Genomic DNA, 16931 nt, shown 5'->3' on the forward strand with positions numbered 1-16931 from the left:
CCTAGTTACACTTACCTTTTGCCCCACTCTTTCCAGCTAGAGACCTGTGCTTTAATGCTCTGTTGTCAGAGTGGCCCTTCCCCCCCCCCCACAAAAACCAGCTCTTTAAAGCTGAATCAGAGCAAACGTCAATTTGAGTTTTCTGCAGATTGACGTTTGGTCTGTTTGAGATTTAAAGAGCGGGTTTTCACTGGGAAAGCTCTGGAGCAATAACACCCCCCCCCCCAAAAAACCCGGCGCTTGGACAGGAAGCTTTAAATCATGAACCATGCCTGGAAAGAGCAAAGAAAAGTGTGAATAAACCCCCAAACTAGTCAGATACCCATTCTTTTTCTTTCCCGGCCCAAAACTGATTCCCCCCAATGCAACCATTTCTAAAAACCTTTAGTTCCTACTCACATTACACGAGGAGCCTGACTGACTAAAGTTGCTTCAGCAGAAAATGTTGTTGTCATAACTGCTAATTCATTCAAATGCTATGTTAATGCTTGTCCTAGTATAGTGAACGTGGAATTATATGCTTTCAGAAGTGGGAGTAGTAGCAGCAAAGTTTTTGTCTCCAGAGGCCTACAGGAAATCTAGGTAGCAGAACCAATGCAAATATCATAAAATACAGTGTTTAAGATATGTTTATGTGGTTGCCACCTAGTGACCAAAGGGCAAAACTGCACACACTCAAGGCCTGCCCCCCCCCACCGGAATGGTTCCAAGATGGATGCCAGACTGATAGTGGTATAGTACCTCAGAAGCCAAGAAATAAAACCGGTTATTGTTCATTTTTAGTGTATTTGTTCATCTTCATGTATTTAGTGTAGCCTAAATACATTACAGTACAAATAGTCAAAAGAACCAAAAAGCACTAATACAGAACTTCAAATGCATTGGCATTTAAAGGAGCAGCAGTAAGGGTGTGGGAGAGAAATAAATATAAAGGCCACTGAAAGAATTGCCTTCAGTTTCTGGCGAGAGGCACTGAAGATGGTGACTGATGGATCTTGATCAGGAGGAAATGGAGGGGTTAAATCTTTCCCTTGACAAATACGAACACCCTGTACTTACAGGAATGCACACCCCATTCTTTAAATTCTGATAAAATTAAATCTCATTCCTCACACTTTACACACAGATACAGGTGCAAACAGGCACCAGGCCCAATACATTTTTATTCACTACGGCCTTCGGTAACTTAGCTGGCCTCTGTAAAATAATGCCCACCATTTTCTGGGGTAGGGACTTGCGATTATGGAACATTTTTGGGATTTTGTATCATTATTATTAAACTTCTCAGCTGTTGTATTTTGTCTTGTCATTTTGAGGCCTTTTCATTTTGTAAAAAGTGATGATGATGATCATCCCGTCACATTTAGTTTTTGATTGACAGAGTTGTGTCCTAGAACAGGTATCATCAATGTTTTTGGACCCAGGACCCACTTTTAACCCAAACCATACATTTGGGAACTGTTTCTTAATCTTTTGCCATATATTTGTGTGGTGGTAGTACTCCTGTTGCAACCTATCTTGGATCAGGCCACAACCCAGTAGTTGGTCTTGACTTACCAGTCGGTGACCTAAAAGCATATTTTCTAGCCTTTGACATGTGAGATGTATGGTTGCAGTGTTATACGGTGTTTCAAGACTCCACACACATAGACCAGATGACCACAAAAGTCCAGGCAGTAGTTTCAGAGTTCTAAGAACTATTTATTGGTTTTGTCGACAAAATCAATATGGCGTTGCAGGAGAATAAGGCTTCTCTATCTGCACACCCAAATGTGTATATTCAGAGTATAAATACAATATCATACAATAAAGATCTGCCCCTTAACCCACCCTATGCAGTACCTCCCCAGCCAATTAGAAATGGTGTCAAAACTCTTTGCCTACTCCACTAGGTGGTGCTGTAATAGCTAATCATTGCATCTATTCCTACTCAAATGCACCTGGGACATCACTTTGCATATCTCCCAAAGTTAGACCTTCTTGTGGTCAAGCCAGTTTCAAACCGGCCGAGGGAAATCCCCAAACATCAGCACAACAGGTGTCTAGCTGAGCAGCATATTCTAAAAATTGCATTTACAGACAAGATGAGAGATGCCTCAGACAAAATGGAGTTTTACAATTTAAGATGTAGCTTGACCAAAACTTTGGTCAAGCCTAGCACTTGGTCAGTGTGGCTCGATGCCACAGCAGGGCCCACCATATTCCCAACAATTGCACTCTGTTTTTAACTCTGTATTTTAAATTGTTGTGACCCACCCTGGGGCCTGCTGGTGAAGGGCAGGCCATATTTTTAAAACAGCAACAATAATCTCCAATACTTCCTTGGGTTGTTGCTATTACTGATGCTTTATTTGATGTACTCCCAATAGGTTTTTGAGAAACACAAGGGTTCTCCAGAATACAGTCAAATGTTACTCTACTAAGAGATTTCAGTGAGATGTCCAATTATAATCTCCCTGTGTTTCTCCATATCAGAAGACTAAGCGATGGGAACCTCAGACTTGTAGAATGTGGCCTCCGAATGAAGGACTTCATAAATCTGCCAACTGAAAGTGCTTAAAAGTTTTTTAATAACAATTGAACCATAATCCTAAGGAATAACATGCGATCTGGTATAGATTTTACCATAATTGCATGTATAATTCAGAACAGATGACATTCAAGATCAGGTTGCTTCTTGCATATGTGACATATAAAAAAATATTTCATGGGGATTTGAGCGGTTACAGAAGTCAGTTTTCCACTGTCCAGTTCTCACTCATTCCAAACGTGTGATATCAATTATGTATTTATTTGATTAAGATTATTCCTTCAACAAAATCTTCATAATTCCATTAAATATGAGTATATGGCATGAAAAGGCATGCAGGGTGTTTATTTTTGCTGCAATGCACGAGTGGAATATGTCAGCATGTGAACTTGGATTTGCAGTATAGCTCCCTGCCATAGTTCTCAGCCTTACTTTTAATGAAAAAGAAAGAAAGAAAAGGAAATAGTTTTGGTGTAGGGAGCTGCTGTGTGAGAAACTGAAGAGGCCAGATGTCGAAGTGGGTTTTCTGAGTGTTCACACTCGGCTCCTCTGTATTATTGCCCATTTCCCCCCATATATTACTAGTTCCATTTGGGAAGAATGATCCTCAGCCCCTGATTGGATATATAGGAATGGAGGAAGCTGTCTTTGCAAAACAAATACTCCATCACTGAGCTATGGCCCTTTCTCAAAATGTAATGTGATTCTCGCCACTCGGTATCTCTGCCTATTTTGGCCTTCCTAGCCCTTTCATCTGCCCTCTTCCATCAGCTTTTATGTGGCATACCTGGCGGCTTGCTTGCTGTAACAGGTGAGGGAAGAGAAGGGACAGATGACAGGGGCCAGGTCAGCAGCCATGGCGGCCACATCTCATGTTTCTTTGAGAACTTTAAATCAATTGCTCAGTGACAGAGCATATGTTTAGCAAGCACAAGCTCCAGGGTGTATTAATTTAAAAGATTTGTATAATACTGTTCATAAAATGTCACAGCAGTTTGAAGAATAAAAACGACATCCAATAAAAGAGCACAAATCGTTGTTGTTGTTGTTTTGCCAATCACAAGACAATTTCAATAAAACAGCAATGGTAGTAAAACAGCAGTAAAGGCAGTTCAGTCAATGGAACAAGAGCAAGAAGCAAACAGAACAAAAAAGAATGCTCCTCCACTCTGAAAAAAAACAGAATGAACCTCTCTTGAAAGGAAGTGCCAGAGTATTAAAGGCCACCACAGAGAAGGCCTTGCTCCTTATAGAGACTGCTCTGGTCTCTACATAAAATGAAACCTTGGGCAGGGCCACCTCAAGGGATTTAGGGCCAGGATCAAAACCCAAGATACTGAGCGGGTTTAAAGATCAAAACAGCAGTTTTGGACCAGTTGCTGGGAAGCATAGAGAGTGTGCTTTGTACTCATTTCCTGCTTGTGGACTTCTTGTAGGCACCTGGTTGGTTGCTATGGAAAGGCCAGGTGGGCATTCAGTCCTGTCCAGTAGGGCTCTTCTTATGGCCCAGAAGTGCAGCTGCTTCAAGAGAAGCAAGATATGAGAATGTAGAGTCTGCTGGATCAGGCCAATTGCTCTTCTAGTCCAGCATTCCGTTCTCACAGTGACCAACCAGATGCCTGTGGGAAATTGACAAGCAGGACCTGAGCACAAGAGCATTCTCCCCTCCTGTGGTTTCCAGCAACTGGCATTCAGAAGCATCTTGTCTCCAATCATGGCTGGTATACATTGATATGAATATGTCTGTTCATCCAACCTGGTTGCCACCACTGCCTCCTTCTTTGAGAGCCAATTCCATAGCTTTATGTGTGGAAAATCCATTTGGACAAATCAACACGTGGGTTACCGCCTTTGGCACTAGATAAAGCTTCTCAACCATTTTCAACAGCTGCCCAACACAGAGAGCTTGTGCACTGGTCTGGATGTCACCAAAGCATGAATAAGCCACCCCTGGATATCTAGTTAAAGGATCTGAGTAGAATTGGGGTGAGGGGAGTCCTCTGGCTGAGACACTGAAAGCTATAGACCAGGCATCCCCAAACTTCGGCCCTCCAGATGTTTTGGACTACAATTCCCATCATCCCTGACCACTGGTCCTGTTAGCTAGGGATCATGGGAGTTGTAGGCCAAAACATCTGGAGGGCCGCAGTTTGGGGATGCCTGCTATAGACCAATGCAGACAGTCCTAGGCTAGTTGGACGAGTAATTTGACTCAGTTAAGACAACGTTATACTGTATGTTAAGGCAGAACATGAAAATTGAGGTTGTGACTCTGTCCTACCTATCTTGCATCAAATTATTCCATTTAAGAGGCTGCCTCCAGCTTAAATTCAGGGTGACAGAGATGGTAGCTTGTTCAGTGAGGTGGATTGTTCATAGGAAAATGTTTTATACTGAGTCAGATCATTGGTCTATCTAGCCCAATATTGCCAACACTGACTGGCAGCAAATTTCCAGTATTTCAGAGCAATTTCGGACAGCAGACATTCTCAGCCCTATCGGGAGGCCCTGGGGATTGAACCCGGGACATTCTGCGTGCAAGACAGATGCACTATCACTGAGCTACAGTCTTCCTTATGGATTCCTCTAGCCCTGGCACCCCACATTCTTGTCTCTTTCCTGCCTTCCCATGGATATTTAATTGTGTGTGAATATTTTAGCAAGGAAGGTAGCATATGCTAAACTAGGTCAAAAGGAAGATTTATGATGCTGTCTTGTGTAGCTTACGGGGCGGGGGAGAAAAACCTTATGCTTCGGGCATCAGTTCACATTTTTCCTGCCACTGTTCTTGAAGTGTGTTTTCTGCTTTTGTTTTATTCAGCACATTTATGGAATATGTTTATTTATTAATGAAAAAAACAAAAACAAATTAAAAGCAAACATCACTGATATATTCGTCTCTCCCCCCCCTTTTCTTTTTAATAAACCCTTACAGAAAGTATGTCTCTTAAGCCTTTTGGGTGTTTGGGTTTATAAATTGGTATTTGAAGAGATTGGCTAGTTAGCAGAACACTGTCACACCTTCTGGGTTCTTATAAATAAATTAATTGAGGCTGAGATATTTCAAACCATTTCAGCTCCGAATGGAATCAGGTTTGCATACCTAACTCCCTTATTAAGCAGCATTTGAAAGTCTCACCCTAAAGCAATGTTCCGCAGAGGTGACAAAAAAGGGATGAGGACCGTGGAAGTGTTTATTCTTTTCATATTCATCTGGGCTTGCTTTCCCCTCTGTTCTGAGAAAAGCAGTGTGTCCTTGCACGGGCTTGCTTAGGGTGATATCAGCAGCACTTTACAATTCCAGGAAGACAGAGGCAAGGGAGCTCTAATGAATATGTTGGCATGAAATTTATACTTGCAGCCACCTGCTATCCAGTCAGCTGTGTTAATGCCTGGCACAACCTCAATCCCAGAGAGACTTCCTGTCTCTTCGCCCCCTGCAGAAGTCAAGTCACTTTCTCTAATGCATTTTGAGCCACCTGTAGACCTGTCCAGCTGTGTAAATTGCGTTGCAATAAACCTTCTAAGGCAGCCTGAAAAGAAGTCGCTTCCAAATATATTCCCCCCCTTCACCGAGATTAAAAAGACAGGTTTTTTTTTTAGTTTGCCCCAAATTGTAAACAAGGGTGATTCAGTCGTCTAGCTTGTTGTTTAGTACCTTACAAAGGTTACAAGGAATACCAGACTGAATTAAAATAAACCACAGCCAGATTCTAAATTTATTCAGTAGTACATAGTTAAGGTCAGTGCGGAGCAATTCTGACCTTGTTCACACAAAACTCCCCAGTGAGTTACCCCATAGGTGGATTGAGGGCAGCGTGATTGGTTCCACTGCACTGGGTGCTGACCCTAGGGGGCGCCACAGGGCATTACAACTAGGAATTAGTGAATTGAGCAGAATAGAAGGCGGTGTGGGTGGGTGGGTGTATGCATAGCTGCCAAGTTTTCCCTTTTCTTGCGAGGAAGCCTATTCAGCATAAGGGAAAATCCCTTAAAAAAAGGGATAACTTGGCAGCTATGGGTGTATGCGCGCACAAAATTTCAGCCTTGCACAGGGTGCTGCTGAAATTTGAAAAACCAAAGTCCACCTCTTGCAATCCTAACTCAGAAGTAAGTCCTAGTAAATTCAGTGGTGCTTATTCCCAGGTAATTTAATTAATACCAGCCATAAAGGTAAAAGTAAAGGGACCCCTGAGCATTAGGTCCAGTCGCGGACAACTCTGGGGTTGCGGCGCTCATCTTGCTTTACTGGCCAAGGGAGCCAGCATACAGCTTCCGGGTCATGTGGCCAGCATAACTAAGCCACTTCTGGCGAACCAGAGCAGTGCACGGAAACGCCGTTTACCTTCCCTATTTATCTACTTGCATTTCGTGCTTTCAAACTGCTAGGTTGGCAGGAGGAGGGACTGAGAAACGGGAGCTCACTCCATCGCGGGGATTCAAACCACCGATCTTCTGATTGGCAAGCCCTAGGCTCTGTGGTTTAATTCACAGCACCCCCCATGTCCCTCCTAATACCAGCCATGGTGGAGCCCAATTGGATCAGGACTGCAGTGTTCCTCAGAGAGGGGGGTCTGACTCTTTCCTCTGCACAATTTCCCACTGAACATTACTCCACGCTCCCATTTGCCTTTGAAACAGCAGTGTGTGCCATGGTCCCAGTCCCAGGTTCCCCCTTCCACAACTTCTTTTACACACACATGCTAGGGGATAAGCAGGTTGTGACTGAATAGACTACTAATATTTATTAACTGAATTACTTCAGTTCAATAGATGCACAGTTAAACTATGAAATAGATGAAGGTATTGTTAAACAGATTTGAAGATGAGTATGATATTACGCTACATTAATCTATGTATAAAGCACTTGCAAGTCTCACAATCAGAATTCACTCCAAAAGATGTAGAACATCTAGCTGAGAATTTAAAAATTAATAATCAGACAAAATAAATAAAAGACTATATTTAACCACAGACTGGCTATTAGCATGAGATTAGTAAACCAAGTGAGATAAAATTTATAATTTAATCTATTATTGAAATATAGCAAAGCAGTCTGGATGACTTGAGCAACTCTTTTCTCTAAAGTTCACTGCCTTTTTTCCTTTCCCCTTTCAGCGCGAATTCAGTAAGTTGCAGAATGATGAATGGAAGCATCCCATGGAGAAATATTTAAATTGTCACATTAGAAAAGTCATAAAGTAAGTAGTAAAATGCAGATGAAAAACAGCCAAGTAAAAGGGAGTAAATTGAAAATGGCTTGCTTGATGGTGCAATTGAAAGACATTGCCAAATCACTGTTTATTTGTAACATGTTTTGTTCAGCAATTGGAACCACCTTTGGTTACAAACAAGAACGTTTTCAGTGATTTAATATTCCAGTCCTATTTAGTATGAATATTTCTCCACTTCGAACAAGAGTTATTAGTGCTTTTGCATCTGGTTAAGTCTTTAGTTGTGCGGCTTTCTACTGCATACAGTATATTTTGTTTTGCTCATCTATGTATCCAGTCCACAACTTCAGGATAGAACAGGCTGCACATTAAGTTAAATTCTAAGAAATGGGGGGGGGGGGGACGGGGGACCCTCTTATTTTTTTCCCCACAAGCTTGTGTTTCAGCGTATTTAACTACTTACTAACTATCCTTAGGCAATAACCATGCCCCCTGAAGAGTTTCTCATATGCAAGTTCTTTAGAAACGAAGGGGAGATGTTTAAAAGCACAGCTGTTCTCTCTGGTTTATTACAACAGAGCCCAGGCAGAAATTCCAGCTACAGTACATTGCATCTGGTACCTGTCAAGCAGGTACTGTGGCATGTGGAAGCAGGAGCTGAAAAGAGGCTGGCACTGGCAGGGGGGCAAGTATGTGTTGTGCAACCCACACATTGCTTTGGAATTTCCTTTGTTCTAGCAGACCCTCCAAGTGTCTCTATTTTCCAGGGACATCCCTGATTTAGAGAAGTCATCCTGGTTTCTGATTTGATCCCAGAATGTCCCACTTTTCCTTAGGCTGTCCCTATTTTAATTGGGAAAATGTTGGAGGGTATGGAGTTATCCAACCCCTGAACCATCTGAAGGCAATCCTGTATAGGGAAGTTTTTTTAAAAAAAATGTTTACTGTTTTTTTTATGTTTTATATATGTTAGAAGATGCCTAGAGTGGCTGGGGCAACCCAGTAATATGTGTGGGGTATAAATGGTAAAATTATCATTATGGAATGTGATGTTCCCATTTTCATCAGAGAAATGTTGGAAGGTATGTTCTAGTCCTTTCCCCATGGTAAGCAGGGCCAGCCCAATACATTTTGGCACCTGAGGTGGATCTCCAAATGGCAACCCTCCTCACCTTGCCACATGGGTGGGCCAGCCCTGCAGATAAGGCTTATACTGTATGATGGACTGTCAGTTAAAGGGACTTAGGAGGTCACAATTCATTCTGAGAGGGAAGTGGACAGGGGAGAAGGATAAGTCAAGTAAGGGACTGCCTTGCCCCTCACAATGTGCTGTTTTTCAATAGCTACCATAGAACATAGGGGACATGTGTGTGTATGTGAGAGTGAGCCACCTATATCTTTCGTTGCTTGTGACCTGCACACGATGGAAAATCATGGCTCATTATTGCTCAAGGATATGTCATTGGGGCAAGCTGGAGCACATGCTGCAAGCACATCTAGGGCTAAGCTTGCTTCATGTTTTGTACCAGCGGCATTGAATTGGACAAACGGACAAGAGTTTCGGAGGTAGTGTCATTTAAAGCACATACAATGCACCATATAGATAGAACCCATTGCAGCGGTGCAGTTTTATCAGTTTTATTGGTTGAAAGATCATGGCCACTGGTCCCATCACCTCCTGGCAAATAGAAGGGGAAGAAATGGAGGCAGTGAGAGATTTTACTTTCTTGGGCTCCATGATCACTGCAGATGGTGATAGCAGTCACAAAATTGAACGACACCTGTTTCTTGGGAGAAAAGCAATGACAAACCTAGACAGCATCTTAAAAAGCAGAGACATCACCTTGTCAACAAAGGTCCGTATAGTTAAAGCTATGGTTTTCCCAGTAGTGATGTATGGAAGTGAGAGCTGGACCATAAAGAAGGCTGATCGCCGAAGAATTAATGCTTTTGAATTATGGTGTTGGAGGAAACTCTTGAGAGTCCCATGGACTGCAAGAAGATCAAACCTATCAATTCTGAAGGAAATCAGCCGTGAGTGCTCACTGGAAGGACAGATCCTGAAGCTGAGGCTCCAATGCTTTGGCCACCTCATGAGAAGAGAAGACTCCCTGGAAAAGACCCTGATGTTGGGAAAGATGGAGGGTACAAGGAGAAGGGGATGATAGAGGATGAGATGGTTGGACAGTGTTCTCAAAGCTAGGAACATGAGTTTGACCAAACTACGGGAGGCAGTAGAGGACAGGAGTGCCTGGTGTGCTCTGGTCCATGGGGTCACGAAGAGTTGGACACGACTAAACAACAACAACAACATATTGGTTTAAGAGAGGCATGCACTTATAGGGAGCTTGTGGCCCTCCAGGCTGGCTTTCAAGGTTCAACAGCTAATACAATAATTCCCTAACTATCTTAGCTACTGCCCTTCCTGTGACCTTTGTGTGACCCACTTACGCTCTGCTGCAAAGTCTTTGGTTTCTTTTGCCAGTTGGTAGCCAGAAGCAGGAAACGGGTCACTGTATGAGTTAGGCCTTCCTGTAGAAATGCCTTTGATGCTCCTATGTAGGTTTGCTGATTGTTCCCTGATGACAAAACATGAAAAGGTGATGGCGTGCAAGTTGTAGTAAAAATACAACTGACAGTAAAGGATGGCCTCCTAGGCAGGAGAGTCGGGAAGGAAGGAAGACAAACAAATCTAAAATTAGTATCAAAGAGAGTGTGGTGTTTCTGCACCTTCCTGTGCTTATGCTCAAATTAGCGTAGATTTATATAGCCAATTGAGGCTCTCTCTCTAACTATGAAGCCCTGCAGATGTAAGCTTTGGGAGAGCATAAAAATGTCACACAAACATCCGTTTGTGAAACGATACATGTGAAACTTTTATCATTTAAATGTTCTGGCGAGCAAGGAAGATATGAGTTAAGGGAATATATTCCAGGCAAAAACAAAAATTAGGAGGATTGTGTTTTGCTGGAGGGAAAACTGCATTATTATTTTTTTTAAAGAAGCTGGATGGAAAAGAAGGATGTGCTCTTGCACTTTTAACAGTTGGGTAAAAGAGGGAGTTTAAGCAAGTGTCATGGAAGCTGCACCTGCTGAAATTCTTCTCTCCTATTAAAGACACAACAGGTTCTTGATATTTTCCATCTGGCCACCTCACCTCACTTGCATAGCATACTGTTTTAACATGAAATACTGTTACCTTACTTTCCATGTGGATGTATAGGAAGGACTGGGGATGGTATGAGCATTTTCTGACAAGAGGAGCTGGATTGATATGGGTTAGGCAAATGCCGGAGAGGAGTGGCCTTAGAAACATAGCCAAAAATGGAGGAAAATATGGCGGTATTACCAGCAAGAGCCCCTGACATGCCAGCAACTGTGATCCTATTAGTGGCCCATGTATTTCAAAGCTGTGTTGAATCTCGCACATTAAGGTTAACTTGAAAGTAGCAGGGAGCTGTTGAGTAAAAGAAGCTAATCTTGATTCTTGAAATTCAGTTCTCATATCTGAGTCTTTCATTTGACCTTTCTTTAAAAAAATAAAAATAAAAATGTATCAGCCCAGGAGAGAAGTTGCTTTTTAAGAAGCCTAAGAAAGAATGGCCACAACTGGTGATTGGATGAACACAATGAGAATGAAGATAAAGAACTGGAAGTCTGATCTTTTCTTTTGCCCTCATAAAGAAGCTCAGAACACCACAGTGGTGCGTGAACTTATAAATAAAGCACAAAAGAGACTTGAACCTTGGTCTTCAACTGTGCAAGGTAAAATGTCATTTCATGAGATATTTTTACATGATTGGATATTGCAAATGTCTAACCAGCTCCCCCCCCCCCCTTTAAAGGTTTCACTCTTGGACACTTAGGGAATTTGGATTTTCCTTATGCAGAGTTTCTCCAGCTGCACCTTGAGTGACTCGTTTTTATATCACTTTTTCAAAAAAAGGAGATTATAATCCCGATAAATAGTTTTTGTCACAAGTGCAAGAGGGCTTCCTTTGTAAAGGAATACAAAGAAATACGTTTGCTCAAATCTGAGATCTAAGGAGCACAATAAAATATATCTAATTGTAGAAAGATGCCTGACAAGCATTAGAATGTGTTTGTATAACTGTATAAATAAGTGTTGTATAAAGACTAAACAGTATTTTCCAATCAGGCATAAATTACTTTTAATTACAAAGTTGTTTACATGCCTTGTTCACTCTTACAACACTGGTGTGTGTGTGTGTGTGTGAGAGAGAGAGAGAGAGAGAGAGATGAGATCAATTTTTGCATTTTGTAGGTCAAAACAGCCCATGAGTCCTGACTGAATTGGGATGTGAACTCTGCTTTGTGTGCTGCAGTTATAGTTGTATCAAACTGCTGCCGTGTGCTTTTGGGGGGAAAGAACATAATCACTGAATCGGAAAAATTGCAATTTAAAGATTTAATCAGGCAAAGAATTACACCTGAATAGAACAAATTTAACAGTAAACGTTTAGTAGGTATGGCTTTTAATTTAACAGATCTATTTGGAGGCTGCAGGTGGGTGGGCGATTTATCTCTTTGAATTCTACCGCCATGTAAAAACTCAGGCAACCACTCTGCATGTAGTAAGTAGCACACCAGGGAGAAGGTTTTAGCATAGTTTCCCTTGCTCCAATGTTTACTCCATGCAGTTTACCCTATGCAGGGAGCTTTAGTTTTAAGATGAAGAGCATTCGAAAGGACAACTTTGTGTTCCTGCAATCTGACATGGCATATTTCACAATGGGATCACTTCAGTCTACTGCTTCACTGGTGGACTTCTTCACATCCATCAGTCACCCACCATTCAAGAAACCAAGTGATGCTGTGCCTTAGGAGGGATCAACCCTAGAAGAGTTTGTCAAGGTTCCTCAAAGGCTTGCAAGCATGAGGGATGCTAAATCAATGAGCCCAAAGCTTGGGGGTGGGAAATAAAAACAAATTCTTAGAACAGTGATGTGGAGTCATTGACCTTCCAGGTGACCCATGGGCCATGCTGGCTGGGGTTGATGCAAGTGGAGTCCAACATCTGGAGATCCACAGGTTCCCCATCCCTGGAGATGCAACTCAAACAGTGGATTCTTTGCAGATCTCAGAAGAAACAAACAGAGGTTTGGAAATCTGTGTTGCACACAGATTTCTTACATCCATATTTTGGTTTAATGTGGCTTGTGAGCCCCTTGTGCCTCCTTTAATTTCCCCTTGTTCCTGCAGCATTGTCTGCCAACTACTGCTGTCCCATAAGTCTGCTCACCTTCCCTGGTGGGCGGTGTTGCGGCCGGGCATCCGGGACCTCTCAGTGATCCAGCTGGGAGGCGGAGGGATTTCACCCTCATTGGACTAACTCCCGGCCGAATCACATGCCCAGCTGTCCAATTGTCATGGCCGGGAGCATGGTCATGGACTGTTTAAACCATGCCATGCCCGGGGGGTGGCTTCCTCCTTTCGTCTCCTTGCCAGCCCACCTGCCCCCTTTTTATGCGTTGCTATAACAGCTATGGACAAATGCTGGCCGCCGTATTAGTGGCGCTGGGTAGGAGTTTTTCCACTTGGCAGATTGGCACCAGCCATTTGGTTTTTGCCTACCTTGTAGCAATCATCACAACTTTGTAAGGTTAGGCTTTGGGTAAGCCTTTGTTTAAGGGAGGGGAGGTTGTAGTCTCCACTGGTGGCTCCTCATTAAGGGTATCCTGTTAAAGGGATCTGGGGGTGTTGATCCTGTCCAAAGCCTGGACATAGGCTAGGGCCATGCCACGGCCCCAACAGAGACCCCCACAGGGTGCCCCATTTTGACATATGTCATAGGGCTCCCCCTACTGGTGGTTTACCTTTAGTGAGACTCCATGCAGACGGGCAGGAGTCAGGATATAGCCTGGTTCCTAAGCCAAACCGCTCACATCTATAACCAATCAAGTTGTGGCCTAATTTATCCCATAAACCTAAATATTCATACAAAATAGCCCTACAAAAGAGGCTCCTCATGACGCCCCAGGAACATCGCCCGCCATTGTTTTATTGATTTAATATGCTGTAAACCGCTTTGAGGTTTTTATTTAAAATATAAAGCGGTATAGAAATTTTTAAAAATTAAAAAATAACTTTTTTTTGTCTCTGTGTTTAGTATCTAAGGGAACTGTGGGGCTCAGGGCCTTGGGACACAATTTCTCTTCCCTAAATCTGGAGATTTCCTATGTAACCAATGTAATTTTCTTATTCAAACTGTCAAAACATGGGGAACCTATGGGGAATTAAAGGAGGTGCAAATGATTCACAATCCACATTAAGATGGGGTATGGACAGGCTCTTAGGGTTATGGCCAATGCTAGATCTACTCAGAGTAGACTCATTGAAATTAATGGGCATGACTAACTCAGGGTCATTGATATCCAGAGGTTTAGGACTTAGTTGCCTTAAAATCTGAAGGCTGAGTTAAAGATTTGATGTAAACTGTTCTTTAACAGCACTCTGATGCAGTTGCTTGCATTCATATGCATATTTTTCAGATCTGTGGCATGGCATGGGGTTAATTTTTTGCAGGTGAATCAATGGCTTAAAGCAGGGGTTCCCAACAAAATTTTCTCGAGGACCCCTCATCGAGCCGCTATTGTGACAAGGACCCCCATTAATTGACTTACTTGCTTGAACATCAAATGCATTATCTTCCTCTTCATCTGTAGGCCTTTGTCGTTTTAACAAACCACTTTTTAACCAACGGTCCATTTTTAACTACGCAAACTGTAGCTTCCGCGAAAAACAACGCTTTGTTTACAAACACGACTGTTTCACAAAGAGGCAGCGCGCGCCAGGGAGGAGGGAGGGGAATGGAGAAGACAGGGTACCTGCGCAGTAGCGCACAAATGAAGCCGACGCGCACAAAGCATCTTGGGGAGGTGAGCGTTTAGAATGCGCGCGCAGACAACCGCGGCTAGGACATTGTTAGCCCAAAAATGGAAATTACAGGAATTACCAACAATTGATGAGTGGCAGATAAAAATGATGGACTATGCTGAACTTGCTAGACTGACTTGCAAGATCCGTGACCAAGGTGAGACGAGGTTTCAAAAGGACTGGAGTAAATATGTGGACTACATGGAGAAAAACTGTAGATCTTTAAAAACACTTGCAGGATTGAAATAAATCCTACGAATTGACTAAAAAGTCAAAAAGGAACTGCAAAAAAACGGAGTTAACAAGAAACCCGCATGAAGGGAGGGGGGGAAGTCATAGCTCGGCAGAGCAAGATGTAAGAGGAAAATATAAGATGTTTTGTATAAAAGATTGTTTTTTTATTTTAATTTGATAAATTGGAAAATGGAATAAATTTATTTGGAAAAAAAATAGAATGCGCGCGCTGCCTCTTTGCAAAACAGTAGTGTTTGTAAAGCGCCACCTAACGGCATACAGCAGAACTACTGCCTCTATCTAATTCTAGTTTTGCGCTAGGCTCTGCTCATGTAGGAAGCGGCCAAAACAAAAAATCTGTTATCATACGAAATATATTTAATATATTTTTTATTCTAATAGCATCTTGCGGACCCCTCTGGCATAGCTCGCGGACCCCTGGGGGTCCGCGGACCACCTGTTGGGAACCACTGGCTTAAAGAGTCTTAGAAGCCCTTTCAGCATCTAACATCAGGAACAGAGCTGTATACTTTCAAATGACAACAGTGCTTGATTGCCTTTTTTCCTGGGAAAAAAGGGGGCAATTGTGTTCTTCTTGTTAATACAACTGCTTACAGCTTTCTTTTGGGCTGTCTGGCTGACGACAAAAAGAGACGGATTGTGCTGCCAGGTCTGATGCTTTTGTGCTGTTAAATAGATTTGTGAAGCTTTTTTTTTAGCATCAGGGGAGGTCAGGAAATTAAAATTAGCAGGGTTAAACTGGAAAATAGCTTCTTGGAGAAATGTAGAAGAGGAGAGGATGGCATAAGATTAGGAAGTTCCAGATAAGAGCTCGTTTTGATCTGTGGTAGCAAAAGAAAAGTACTGCAACAGCTTAGAGATTCACAGGCTGGACTTGGGAGTTCACACAATTATAATTGCTTGAAGAATCCCTGGTTGTGCCCCCTGTGCTGCATCCTCATCATCTGGTCTCAACACCTTTCATGTGTTGGAAGAAGAGGAGGAGGATGTGAAGCTGGGAACCTGCTGTATATGTGCAGCCTTCCTGCATGATTTAGACCTCCGTGTGATGTTGGAACCCTGTGTGGTCAGGGTTCAAAATCAAACAGTGTGCCTTTGTGAATGGAGTAGGCGTCCCTCTTTAGAAGAACTTCTGCCCCCGTGAGTGGATGAGTTAATGAGCTTGCAAAGGGAGAGGCTGACTCCACACTCCCATGATTCTTGTTGTATATGAATGCCTGAACAGAGCAGCTTGATGAATGCATGTTTGTTGCTCATTGATATTGTGACACCCAATAGTTACTCTTCAAATGTGAGTTAACCCCCACAGATTAATCACCATAGACTGAACACAATGACAAAGACCTTTCTATTTCACCCGGCATCTTAAGGAAGTTGTACTATGTATGGAACTTAGATTTTTTTTTTTTTGAACACCATACCAATTTATGGTTTTATTGGTCTGGCCTATGGGCAAAATTTGATCTGTTTCAGACGCCAATTTGGCCTGCAAAACTATTTTCTCCACGTGACACACTCCTGTGCCACACCTGTTGTCATATGGAGAACTCAATCATGCAGCTGATCCCTGCAGAAAGTCTGGGAAGGAAGAAGGAAGGAAGGAAGGAAGGAAGGAGCGAGAAAACGAACAAGCAAGCAAGCAAGCAAACATTGATTAATCCCACCTCAGGCTCAGATTATTATTACATTTTAAAATCCTACTTCTCTTCTAAGTTGTGCAAGGTGGTGTGCATAACTTCACAATAACTCTGTGAGGTAAATTGGGCTAGCAGATGTCAAATTGGTTTCAAGGGCATCTAATGTGCTTCATGGTTGGGTGGGGATTTGAACCTGGCTCTGTTTGGTTTAGCTGTGGTATACCACAGTAGCCCAGAAAGAGACAATTTCATTCATGGCAGGATCTTTTGTAGGCAAAAATATGCTTTGTCACATACATGAGGTGATGGGTATATACACACATACACATTTGGATCATGACACACAGGAAGAGAGGCAAACTTAGCACGCTGAAACATAAAGATAACAACAAAGTCTACAATCTGAGGCGGGTGTGCTAAGCAGGATTGCAGTGTGCA

General features: G+C 42.6%; 1 long non-coding RNA gene across 1 annotated transcript in view; it reads left to right on the top strand.

The window, feature by feature from the left end:
• LOC148684281 (uncharacterized) overlaps positions 1-16931 on the top strand; it is a 36012-nt gene that overhangs the window by 17477 nt on the left and 1604 nt on the right. Inside the window, exon 2 of the long non-coding RNA XR_015946460.1 lies at positions 7649-7731. This is a non-coding gene — a long non-coding RNA (uncharacterized LOC148684281). The remainder of the gene's footprint in view (positions 1-7648; positions 7732-16931) is intronic.

The sequence above is a fragment of the Zootoca vivipara genome, chromosome 11, assembly GCF_965207765.1.
Source record: "Zootoca vivipara chromosome 11, rZooViv2.hap1.1, whole genome shotgun sequence".
Classification (NCBI taxonomy): Eukaryota; Metazoa; Chordata; class Lepidosauria; order Squamata; family Lacertidae; genus Zootoca; species Zootoca vivipara.